Raw genomic sequence first — 11,713 nt, 5'->3', positions numbered from 1 at the left:
ATCCAGACCTCTTTTGGTGGCAATGCTATTTCCTCTGCTACCTGGTTTGGCTGTGTGCTGAGCCCCAGTTATATTTAGGCAGTGGAGGGGAAAAATAGGGATATTAACCTCTAACACTGATGAAAATAATAGCCACAATAAAATCGGGATGAAAAACGCAGGGGTAGTAATTATTCTGCTCTTACCTTACCCCAGAGGAAATAGTTTTCAGATAGAGCCTTAGGAATTTGTAAAAGGTCCCTCTGTTTGGGGTTTTATAAGGCAGGTGGAGGGGCTATCTGGAGACAGGGGGCAGTGTGCCAGAGCCGCAGACAACGTGGCACTAAGTGACGGGGCCTGCAGTAGAATCCCCACTCCTCTCCCTCAATTCTTCAAAGGTTGAAAAATCTGAGGATGCAGGCTCTTGGAACCACTTCCCTCCTCTGTTCTATCTGGCAGCAGCCTAGTGTGGAAAATATACTAGGCTATATTTCAAATAACCTAAACCAACTGGCAAAAAGTACTAAATTCTTGCTTTTGTGTCTGGCTCTTAAATTCCTGCAGACCTGACTTAACAGACAAGAGAGGGTCATAAAACTGAACCTGTGAAACAAAAATAGACCTTTTGGGACTTCTCATACACACACGGCAGGGGTGCCAAAATCGCTTTCATTTTTTTTTGTGTTTCCAATTGTGCTGTGCTCCCTTGCACATGCTCGAGTGCTTGAGCAGGCGTCCTTCTAGGCACAGTGTGCCCATCGCCCATGTAGGAGGGACGGCGAGGGTTTACACTCTTGGGGTCCCCTCTTCCTGTCAAGCGACTCCTCCTTGATATGACCTGTCCATTTCTATAATTAATTTTAGGGACCCAAGCCGGCACATAGTTGGTTCTGTATGCTGCTCTAACTGCTGTGCTTGGAAAAGGCTTTATGCTTTGAAGTTCTCCTCATTCAGAAATCAAATAATTTAAATCTAAAAAAAAAAAAAATACACAAGTGCCTTCTGGCTACCGATGACAGGGAGTAGCAATAATAAAAAATAATAATAGTGAAAATATGCAACCGCGTTAATGCCAAGGACCTAGGGATGCAGGAGACAGAAATGAAATTAGAGGGGAAATCATGATATTGCTGAAGTGCTGGAGTGCTGCTCTCACACTAAGGCCAGGGGGATTGGGATAAGGTAAAGTTAATTGCATTTCCAGATGACAAACCTCTCACCTCTGAACTGAATGGCTCTTTATAAAAGCTATCAGTAATAAACTGTAAATCTCAGCCATGATTGCAAATAAAGGTCATCCCTTTCATGCTGCCACTTTCCTGGGCCTTATTACATTCCCGCCTGAACCGCTCTCACTTCTTAAGGTGTGCCAGCTGTCCATATATGCAATCAGCATGGCGCGCTTTATTTTTTTTTAAAGCATGACATTATCGGATTTACATCCTTGCACATTGTGCAACTGAATTGGGCCAATCCCCTTCTTCTGGAAAGGAAGGAGGCATTCGGGGGGGCGGGGGGGGGGGCAGGATTACTCTTCATCTTTTCCTATGAATGGAAAGGAGGTCCCGCGCTGCCAGGGTTTGTAAGGAGCAACACGTCCCATCTCTAACATATCGGTTTTAATTGCTATAGCCCGGCCACACTTTTCCCTTTCTCGGTATGCACGGCAAGGGATCCCCATCTCTCCCCATTCCCTGGATCAGCGAGCTTCCCTTAGAAAGCTGAGTTAAATTCATTCTAATGCAACTCAGGAAATATTCATTCATGTCCTCTCTGTTGATGACAAGTCCCCAGATCCTTTTTTCTCAGTGCGTATCTCCAATTCTGTCAACAGTAAGGATGGCAAATATTTGGCGAGCACTTGCTGTGTGCCGGTAGAGGGCCGAGCATGTGACGTGACCTCATCTGATTCTCCACCCGCTGTGGCTGGTCCCATTTCACCTCCATTTTGCAGATAAGAAAACTGAGGCTAAGGGAGGTTATCGTGTCAGGTGTCCTACCAGTGCAAGTAACAGAAATGGGATTTTTTTTCTTTAGCTAAAGGATACCTAAAGCACCCTGGGAAAGACTGAGAAACAATAAATGGTACAAAATGGCAAAGCCAACTGGTGAATGCAAAAGTGACCTCAGGAGTTCTCTCCCAGGAAAGAGAGCACATGCTGAAAGAAACCTCTGCTGGGGAAGAGGAACCACACACTCCTACACAACTCTGTTCCAGGAGATACTACACTCACCACCTCCCTAACCACTGAAGGGAGTAAAGCATTAGCCCTCAACCCAAAATGAAACAGTTCCAACTCTGCTTCTGTTCTGATGCCATTTATCCACTTAGCCGTTCATTTGTTCAATCACCATGTGGCAGGCAAGACAATCACTTAGTGAGATTTCAGCTTCTCTGTTAATTTACCTTTCCTTGCCTACCCAAATTTTGTGTAATGAATAGTGAAAATATTTTGCAAAATAATAAGTATTCTTCAAGGGCACATTCAAAACCACAATAATCCCCTGAAGGTAGCAGCAATGTATGTTCTTCTGTTTTAAGCAGGCTTATAATTATTTTCAAAAATCAAGTAGGGAAAATCTTAATATGTAGGAACAGCCAGTGATACATTTGTTTATGACCTACTCAGAGCAATAATCATTTCCCTGTGTGTGTACTTTTGACCATACTTAATGCCAAAAGATTTACAAAGACCCATAATACCTTGTCTTTGACTTCCAAGAGTTAAGTTTCATCTAATTAATGAAAATAAAATGGTAAAGTGCCAATGCAGGATTTAATCAATGGTTCAAAATAACACTAAGAAATCATGTCAGTACAAACAATAATGAAACAACTCGTACCTGAGTTCAAGGAAAGTCAAGGTCACATGGGAAGGAGATCCTCTAGATCTTGAACAGCTATAGAATCTTGATTAGTGAAAGGAGGACATTCTCATATCAACTAATTTAAATGCAATGTAGATGATGGTAAGAAAATCTCTGAAGGAGAAATTCTTCTATAGAATATTAATCATACTTTCTAAATGGACAATCCATAGGTGAGTGAAAAACGAGCAAAGCTACTAGCAAACTCTGGGGAGATAAGCTATAGCTTAGTGTTTTCTCTGGACGTCATGGAACTCATCTTGTCTGGGCCCCAGAAGAGGCATCTAACAGCAATCACCAGGAGCCGACTAGCAGAGTAGGATACGGCAACCTGTGTCTCCCATTTTAAAGACAGAAACTGGCAAACAACCGTAGCATTACTGAGTCTCCCAACATTTGCAAAAGCTTATCTTGGGAATTCACTTTTGTCTTTACTGCCTGTGCTCAAATTCACACATTGAAAGGCCACCGGAGTGAAATCAGTTGAGTCCACTAATGCCATTTGGAATGACACACAATTCAAGTATAATGACCGTCTAGAAGTTAATTTTTAAGTGAACGAGTGTATAATTCTAAAAAGAAAATAGCAGTGAAGGAAGAGGAGGAGGAGGGGGAGGAAGAAGAGGAAAAGGTGGTAGCATTTCATCTAGGGATGTGATTGAGAAGAAAATCCAAAGAATGGGATTGACTTTACTGGGTCCTAAAATCCTACACACCGTTCATTCATTCTCTCATTTACTCTTCCATGTCTGCCATGTGGAAGATGAAAAAACTTAGGTCCTATAAAGATAAATAAGACCCTGCTCTATGAGGACCTTACACCAAATACACATGGAAACCTGAGGCACAGAAGCACAGGTCAACAGTGAAAGCAGAATTGGAGCTATACTCTTACCATACGGCAACAAAGGTCACCTCTGATGAAACAACAGCCCCCAGATTTCCTGAAATTTTCTTCTCTGTCTTCACCCAACATAGACCTCCAAGTCGTGACTAGAGCCAGCGAGGCTCATGCCAGTTGAATTCTGATGTCACTCAACTTCCTCTGTTAATTGTCTTCTATTGTGAATAGCTTCCTATTTTAGAAGTGGATATATATGTAGACTGCCCCTCATCAAAGGCAATGTAACAGCTAAGCATTAATACTATTCCAAGGCTGCCTTTTTTCCGTACCCATTTCCTATTTACAAGGACGTCACTAGGTACACATGAAAGAGAATATCAGTTACTCAATAACAACCATGAAGAAGACGTGTATAAAAGCAACAGCTTTCCCTTTATCCATATTAAAAGCTTTAACAGTGATTAGGAACAAAACAAAAAGGGATAACTGGCTTGGGAAGATGAGATTAACATCATTTGGAGTCTTTGGGGGAGGCGGAGGTGATGGCCCCTTACAGAAAAAGTTTGCTGACTCCATCTATAGATTATAATCAGGGTCATAAAAACTTAGGGCAAGAAGGAATCATCACCAACTGGATCCTCTACTAAATACAGGAGGGAATCTGTCCACAAAGTTAAGAAAAGCTCAGACTGGAGCCTGGCCAGGGCCCTATTGGCCAGGGCAGAGTCCTAGTCACTACAGAAAGACCCCCTTGGGCCAGGAATCACGCTTCGGGGGCTCAGTGGGCAGCTGGCTCAGGTGAAAGGCAGCCCAACATGCTACTACTCCTGTCTCATTTTCAAACCTGAATCTTGACACTTACAGAAAGGCAAGGCAAAGCCTGAGCCTCTATTTTGTCATGGAGGTGAAACCAAGGACTGATACTGTAGTGACCAAAGAGCACAGTGAATTCTAACCCTTTTGGAGTCACAGACCCCTTTGAGAATCTGCTTCAGGTTATGGACTTTCTACCCCCAGGAACATGTGTAACACATGTAAAAATTTTCAGGCAACATTAAAGGGTTCAATTATTCCCTGAAGCTCACTAATGAGTAGCAATTTCAGAACCCTGATTTAGGGTATGATTAGAGGTAAACGTTCAAACCTACTTCTTTTCTTCTGGTGGCAGATACTAACCTGCTCTCCTTCTTCCTTAAGAATGTGAATGGCCTTGAGCGGCGCTGAAGCTCTAGCAGCTCCCTGTACATTTGTGGCTCTGCCACGTTTCCCCACTCTCCTGCAACTAAAGTCAAACGGCTGGGTCTGGGTCCTGGTCTTTAAGCAGGAGTGACATGTCCACCTGCTAGGCAGAAGCATTAGAAACTGGCATGTGACACTCTGGTTCCCTCAGCACTAAAGGAGGCTCCGTGTTTCTGACTCTAGGTGGACTGCTCCAAGATCATGGCCCTGAGAGCCTAGGTCCCTGACCTACTGTGTGGAACACATCCCCAGGCACAACTACACTGAGTTAAATTTGCTAAGTATGCGCTGTAAATTAGGAATAAATCTTTGCCATGTTCAGCCCCTGTGAGATGAGAGTTCATCTGTTACCGTCATGTAATATATTCTGAAATACGGAGGGTAAAAAATCTTTAGAATACGTAAATCTATAGGACTACCTTCTTTCCCAACTTTAAATGCTGAGGCAGCATGAAAATGCTAGTTGCCAGAGAGAGAGAGGCACTGAAATGGAGGCTGTGATGGGTAGCCTCGTGCCTTCCATCTGTCTGAGATGCTCACTTCCGCAGCTGCCAAGAGAGTTAGCTGTGGAAGGCTCACAGCTGCATCTCTGACCAAAGGGCACCACCCCAAACACAGTTCCCATCCTATGACTGTTAATGTGGGTGTACAAAGACCCAACCCCCTCTCCTTGACTTGAGACAACTCAGATCCCATGGGCCTCCCAGGGCCTTTCCATGGGATCAACGAAGGCCTCTGCAGCCACAACATCACTCTTTGATTCCTTCCTTTGCCCAATCCTGCTTCCTCCTCAAGAAACAGTAAAAATTCTTTGTTGTTTTATTAACCTGAAGGAAATCCAGTGGGCAAGAAGTGTGTGGCCTACGACATTAAGGGCAGTTTCCTGTTTTATTCTAGAAGACTGATGAACTATTCGTTTAGATCCACAAACATTCTGTCAATTGTTAATCCACTGTAAACCAGTCAACAGTATTAATTGCAAATAATAATTGCTAACATTTGTGTGCCTGTAATAGTTTAAGGACTTCACATGTATGAACTCATTTAATCTTTGCAACAATCCAATAAATAGTTACTATTATTAATAGTAAACTATTACCAAATAACAGTCACTATTATTATCCCATTTTCCACACACAAAGAAAGTAAAGTTAGGTGATCTTCTCAAGGTCATGTAGCTAGTACTAAGTAAGGCTAGACACAGGGCTGTCCTAGGTACTATGCTCCACCTCACCCTGGACCTCATCTATTCAGTTTACAGTGTCCCCACCAGGTTGGTGCTATTCCTCAAAACAGCAACTTGACAAAGTTGGGCTGTGGTTAGGAGGCAAAGAAAGAAAGGAGGCAGGTGGAAAGAGCAGGAAAGAGTGTTCTCTAGGGGGAAGACTAGCATGTGCAAAGCCTCACTAAAAACATGGTGAGGGGAGCAGATCACAGGAAGAAGATGCTTGGCTGTCTTGGAGAGACGGCAGGTAGGGGAGTCGCGGCAGGCACACATCTGGGCCCTGGAATCATAGAGAGCTACAGAACCTAAGCAAATGACTTACCTTCTCTGAACTTAAATTCCCTCATCTCTAAAAGGAGGTAAAAGAAACAACATTTCAGGACCATCAAGAAGATTAAATGAGAAAATGCACGTCCAGTAATTAACCGAGTGCCTGGCACCCAGAGAGCACTACGGATACATATAATCATGAGTCGTTCCCTTAACCATGATCGAAGAAGAAACACAAACAAATGAAAAAGACAGATTCTCACTTGCAGAATTGTTTTTAAATTTACTTTTAACAAAATAACCCATGTAATACAAGGACTTCTGCAAGGCCTCTAATGAGGAATAGCAATTCCTTGCTGCACCCTCTTTCCAGTCCTGATTCCTGCTCCCCAGAGCAATCTTTCACTTTCTATTCTTAATCGTTTCTTCTGGTGTCTGCCTCCACATTTCTAACTAATCTGCTTTTCTTTATGTTTCTTGATTTTGGTTTCTTTTTCACTACTATCTCGTGACTTCACACCATGGAAAACGAGAATTCGGATACCTTACAACCCCAAGTATGCACATGCACATGTATATACACTCACGCCACTCTTTTGATAAAGTTATATAACTTTTTTTAAACAAAATACTTGCTGTCTCCATTGTAATTGTATTATTACCACATAAACATTCTTCACACATAAGCTCTGTGGTTTATTATAGTTACAGTTCTTTTCTGGCACAACGTTTTTGTTTTTCCAGGAGTTAGTAATGTTCCTGGGTTTTTTTTAATCTGCTTGGTTTTCTACATATGTATCATTAATTTATCCCCAAGTTCTCACCACTTATGAATTTCTTACAAATATGTTTAAATACATCAGAATATCCTAATCATTTTTTTCCCTCAGAGACATCCTAGGACCTGTAGTCCAGGTTGGAGCAATAAGACCTATATCTCTATTTTAAGACTTCTGCCCAGCAATTATCCTAAAAAGCCTCTTCCCCATTATCCTAAGAATTCTATTTGCCTATTTGCCTCCTTCTAGTGTTAAGTTGTCTATTTTTTGCATCTTTATTCTTTCTTTTTTAGTTTTTTCCATCTTTACCAGGAAAGTACACCCTTTGATAACTTTTTAAGAAAAGGTACATGGGAGGTAAATCCTACATCATGCTGAGGCAACAATTTGATTGGTTCTTAAGTTCTACATTGAAAATAATTTTTTCTGATTTCCAGAACTTCTACCGAGAAAGCTGATGTCAGTTGGGACTCTTTTACTCTCTGAAAATTTTAATCTTTGTATGAAATTTCTGCCATATTCAATTGTTGCCTGAGTACAGGGGGTAATTTCTCATCTTGAACTATCTTTTAAAAATATTATCCTATTCTTATTTCATGGATGTGGCATCTTCCCTTGTCTGAATATCTTAATTTTGTTTTTCTCTGCTTCTTCCTGTCATCAAGATAAAGTTTTCCTTAAGTGTCTAGGGGAACACCATCTGTTCATTTATATTTTAAAAATAGACACTTTTTATAAAGCTGTTGGAAGTTCCCTCTGGGGTTGATGTTCTCTGTATTCAGGAAGGGATCTGGTTGTTTCCTTGAAATCCCAGCTTACAGTATCTGTAGATCTTTCCTTTGAATGGTCAACTCCTTAGAAAGGAACCCCCCAGTCACCAGCCTGGAGATGATCAGCCCAGTCAACAATGTTTTCCAACCAAGTGGCAGACAGGAGCAAGGATAGGTCACCACCATTCATGACACAGACTTCAATTAATCCCCATGTGCAAAGAATAGAAGCCCTCACTCATGCCTGATTCCCAAAGTCAGAGCCTGTTCAGCCTCAGCAGAACTCCAAGCTTCTGAGAAAATTGGGCAAAGGGGTTTTCATTTGAAGTATAGGGTGAGTGAATCTAGAAGATTACTTTTCTTTTATCCAACTTCCAAGTTCTAGAAGATTACTTTTCTTTTATCCAACTTCCAAGTTCCAAGTAGTTCTATTACCAGCCCTACCCATTCCCACACCTGCAGAGACAGCCATCATCTCCAACAGCAGAACCTTTATGTTCTAGCACCTCGAACTGGCTCAATTCTTGACCTTACCTTTTGCAGACCTTTGGCTCCATCCTTCTATTATCCCCTAAATCAGTTACCATCAGTCCAGTTATTTTTTAGCTTCCAAAATTTTGTCAACATTTCTTATCTGCCATCACTTCCTCTTCTATGTTTGTGGTCCTCATGATTTTATGTTTTATACTTAAACTGTCACTTTAGTGAGGCTGAGAGCATAAAGATAAACCTACATGTTCAAGCTGCCATGTTCCTGAATTATGTCTTCTGAGGAGACACCTCCTGGTGAACCACTTCCATTCTATCATTAGAGTGTTTGCTCTCTGAAATGCTAAGGAATGATCACGACTGATTTATCCAGTGCAATATCAGAGGAGAAAGCAACCAAACAGTGTAAACCCTTCAATAAAGCACAAGACATGCTATGATTAAAACGCACTCAGGAATCTGTATGGTGGGTGCAAGCACAGATCAACCTCCGCAAGCAGCCTCATGTGTCTCATTGTGAATGGCTGAGGAAAATTGATGCCAACAATATAAGTACTGATCAGCTCCTGGGATGTTCCAAGGAGTGGCATGTTCTGTATCTCCTGGTTTCATCTTCTCTAATATCTTCATACAAGCATTACCAATTTGGGAGAGACCTGGGTTCATTAAGTATTCAAGCAGCATTTGTTTAGTCTTGGGAATGAAAGGAAATAAGTTTCATGTAGCTTCATCTTAATGAAAGTTTATTATGTTGTAAATCTGATGTAATTTCAGGGGCTTGCCGCCTTGCATGATGGATGCATTATCTGGCCTAGGAATCATAAGAAGTGACTTCGTAATGTACTCACCACAAATCCCAACATTGAATGGACCTACTCTATAAATCTTCTGCTTAAATACTCTGTTTTCTTAACGTGCATGTATGCATGTCTGTGTGCACAAACGTGTGCTGTGTATATTTTTTGCATCAGCCAGAGGTCCAGCAGGAAGCAATTTGCACACACTCAAAAGGGGATACTGAGAAGGGTTTAATGAAGGAACTGTTTGCAGGGGTATGAGCTGGATTAGGGAAACCTGAAGAGATCGTGAAACAGCACCATAGGGCTAGCAAGAGCACAGGAACCCTTACCACCCCTAGGCCTGAAGGTGCCAAGAAGGGTGGGGTTGCCAGAACCTGGCAAGAGTAGTAGTTGTAGGAAAGGGCTGCAGACAGGAGCTGTGGCCTTCAATAGAGAAACACAACCAATTCTGAGACAAAAAGGGAAAAAGTCAGAAGAATAAATACTAGGACCTCACTTTCCCACTGCCTCCCCTATTCTTCTACTGAGCCCCCCTATTGGACAAACCAACGTAGAAGCTGCAGGACAAAGGAAGGATGTGTTGCATTTATAAAGGTCAAGTCCCAGGCACAGAGACTGTAAAATACCCAGCACACAGGGTACACTAGAGGTTTTGTATCCTCGGGCCCCTCTGAAGAAATAGGAATGATGGAGTCAGGATCAGAAGTAGGTGAACACCCAAATCAACAACAGGCTTCTATGGTTATGTTTTATACTACTATTTTTTGCTTGTTACGTGTTTGCTTTGCCCACTAGGCTCTAAGTTCCAGGAGGTGAGGGGCCATGATCTTTTGTATCCCAGCCCAGTGATTAGCGTACAGACACCTAGTAAGGACTGAACCGCATTTAGAGAAATCACACCAACAATGAAAGAGTTCAGCTTCTCCATCCACAAAATGGGAATGCAGAGACTAGGGAAAGATACCAAGCTACACAACATCATTGACTCCAAAGGCTGTGATCTGTACGCTCAAAATGCACTGATGCCTGGAATTAAAAGAGCTAAAAGGCATTTCAAATATCATTATTACTTTTACTGCCACTATTGTAGACATGTCCAACGGGATCATATGTTCAGGGCGTTTCTGGATCGTAGCAGAGTAGCTGATCTGTTCCACAATAAATGCATCCCAGGCAGCAACTGTGTAGTCAAAACATAATCAGTCAACAGAATATGCTTCTCTGGCCTCAAAAATTTCTCTCTCTCTCTCTCTCTCTCTCTCTCTCTCTCTCTCCCTCCCTCCCTCTCTCTCTCTCTCTCTCTTCCTTTCTAAAATGGACGCTCAAGCCCTAGGCAACATAACCACTGAGGTTTTATTATAAAATACATTTCAAAATAATGGTTGCAAGTCTTGGAAGCAGAGAAGATGAAAAAGAAGAAGTAAACAAGGCCTTTTTCTTCTACTAAATGATAAATTAAAAGCAGCACTTTGCTGTTCTGCCTCATTTATTATTACATTGCGCTCTCGCTGCTAGAGTTAAGGTTGTGTCAGCGTTTCCATTATAAACCCCTATTTTCAAGGGTTTATAATTCAGCCATAAAAATTTGCTCCAGGCTTAAACTTGCCATGCAAAAGGTCTCATTGTAGGACCAAACTTAGGGACAAATTCAAAAGAGGGAGAAATGAGGTGGTTGGTCTGAGGTTAAAAATGGGAACAACAACAACAAAAAATCGTCCTAATTGGTGGCCCTTCTCTCAGATTCCAAATGTGTCCTGAATCTTAGGGAGACATAAAACACCAAAAGGAGATGAGAGAGGGAATATAATTTTTCACTGCTTTATGAAAAAAAAAAAAGACATTATAGGCACAAAGTAGGACTAGATGCAGATACATTCTAAAAGCCAACCTACAGCGTCTGCTCCTGCATTTACCATTTACACATAGTTACTGATTAAGAAAACTAGATCACACATCCAGGTGTCCATTCTGTGGTTAGTTTTTATTTTACAACGACCCCTGTAAAAATGTGAAAGATGGACACGTGGGACTCACCAAAGAAAGCAGAGCATTTCTGACCATGAACACTATTTTCTTCCATTTCTCTCTTTCTGCTTCCAAGGGTACCATGTGCAAAGTATCTTCATGTCAGTGTCCCAACTCCAGTGAACTTCTAGATGCTTTGTGTGGCATCATTCTGCCTCTGTGTACATTTGAGTCACAAATCTAAGCCTGATGGCCTTACTCTGGTAGTGGGTGTCCATCTTTATGAGAAATTTATTTTCCTGACAGGTTCAACTGTATCCAAAATGCCAGGAGACAGACACCAGCTTACAGGAGCAAGGGCGGGGCGGGGGTGGGGGGGACTCTGGAGTTTAGTGTGCCAATAAAGCTCTGCCAAATTAGGAAACTTACCTCGAAAGCAGAAAAAAAAAATTTTTTTTTCAGAAAAACTATTTTGTGTGGGCACT

The sequence above is a fragment of the Canis aureus genome, chromosome 3 (genome assembly GCF_053574225.1).
Source record: "Canis aureus isolate CA01 chromosome 3, VMU_Caureus_v.1.0, whole genome shotgun sequence".
Lineage (NCBI taxonomy): Eukaryota > Metazoa > Chordata > Mammalia > Carnivora > Canidae > Canis > Canis aureus.
This window is presented reverse-complemented; position numbering follows the sequence as displayed.